Below are 1925 nucleotides of genomic sequence, written 5' to 3'. Positions count from 1 at the left end.
TCTTAAATCTAAATATATATCCTAAATCTTAAATCTATCCAGGGTAATGTCAGCATACCACCAAGAAGGACCAACCACATCCAACAGGATTAACTGTGGACACAAGAGGAAGCTGTCTGAAAGGGATGTTGGTCTAAAACCAGGTGTTTCAGTGTCATTCTCTAAACCCTGTACATTCATGCCTCTGAGCAAAGATTCAAGAAAAATATAGTATATATGTCAAAGAAATTAAAAAAAAACCTCCACGTCTGACATCTGAGAAACAAGCAAAGTTTTGGAATAAACTCAGAATTTTCAGCTACTAGATCTGCCGCGTCTGAAGGTCTTTTTGAAAAAAAAAAAAGATTTAAATTTAGTATTTTAAAGCAGTTATGTAAATTTCCCCCCAGGAACACACATGGTTCTTGATAAACTACAGAATATTTTAATGAAAAACATCTCGTTGCTCATTCTGCCAATAACCAGTCTTATCTTCATGTTGCTGTAGTATTCAGCCCACATTTCATCCGAACACCTAACCATCAGCTCTAAAGGAGAACCACACAGAGGGAGTCTGCAGCCTGAAGAGAAATTCACAATCCTGCATGCGCAAAGTGTCAGGATATTGTAAGGTTGAACCCGAAAAGCAGGCAGAGCTGATGCCTCTCAACAAGAAGGCTGCCGGTTCAAATCCCAGCCCGGAGACCTTTCTGGGTAGTTGTTCTTATGTTCTCTCCGGGTACTCCGGCTTCCTCCCACAGACCAAAAACATGAATATTAGGCTAATTGGTAACTCTAAATTGTCCCTAGATGTGAGTGAGAGAGTGAATGGTTTTGTCTCTGTGTCTCCCTGTGATGGACTTGCGACCTGTCCAGGGTGTACCCCACCCCTCACACTGTGGCTGCTGGATATGGGCAGCAGTGACCCTGTGACCCTGAAAGGAAGAAGTGGGTATAGATAATGGATGGATGTTGTTTCATGAGGTTTTTGTGTATTTCATTAGCAAAATACCGAACTGTTTATCTCAAAGTGGGCGTCTCACTTCCTTCTGAAGAGACAGAGTGTCAAACCATCAGTTCTGCTTTAGATGCTTGTGAAATGAACTTATCACAAACACTGACAGAGGCTCTCCAGGRTAATYTATAASCACAGCATCATTAAATGGGTTTTATTTCTGTTGATTAAAACATTATTACAGCTGCTCTTRACTGCTACAGGTACAGACATGTAAAAGTGTTCTAATGTCCAAAAACATGGACAGTTTGGACATTTTCTCTGCTCTGTTTCTGTGCAGGATCATGAGGAGCTGGGCTTAATCTCCATCAGTTATTGTGAGCGATAAACTCTGAACATCTTACATAGAAACAACCATTAACACTTTACCTTACACTTGGTGATCATTTAGACTGAATAACACCTAACATGCTGAACTGTGGTGTGCTGGAGGAAACAAGTGGRCCTGAACAAAACCTTGTAGGCACAGGGAGAGGTTGGAAGCAGAGAGAAGGTGGGAGGTGGTCCTGCTCTGACGTCATTTCAGCTTTTTATAAAACATCTGATCATCAACAAACTTCACGTTTTATCACTGTTCAAACTTCAACACAAACTTCTAGAACACCTTTATCTGTCAACAGGATGTGCTGATGGACTTTCTTTTCTGACCTCTTTCACCAAAACAGGACAACAAATTTACCTTAGCTGGTCTTTCCACTAAAGACAAGAGAATTCATGTAATGTTTCAGTTTGAACCTAAAGTTACATCAGTAAGACCTCTGACAAACATGTTTCCATAAACAAATTACATTGTTCGGTCTGAACGCAGCATAACGCTGATTATTTTACCTGTGAATAGACAGCATCCCACCACTAGCATTTTTGTTGGCCCTTTTTCAGCTGCTAAACTAAATATTAGGAAGAAAAAGATAAAAATCACAAAGTTTTACAT

Source organism: Austrofundulus limnaeus, unplaced genomic scaffold (assembly GCF_001266775.1).
Source record: "Austrofundulus limnaeus strain Quisiro unplaced genomic scaffold, Austrofundulus_limnaeus-1.0 Scaffold43, whole genome shotgun sequence".
NCBI classification, from domain to species: domain Eukaryota; kingdom Metazoa; phylum Chordata; class Actinopteri; order Cyprinodontiformes; family Rivulidae; genus Austrofundulus; species Austrofundulus limnaeus.
The sequence above is the reverse complement of the archived record's forward strand: the minus strand, read 5'-3'. Positions refer to the sequence as shown.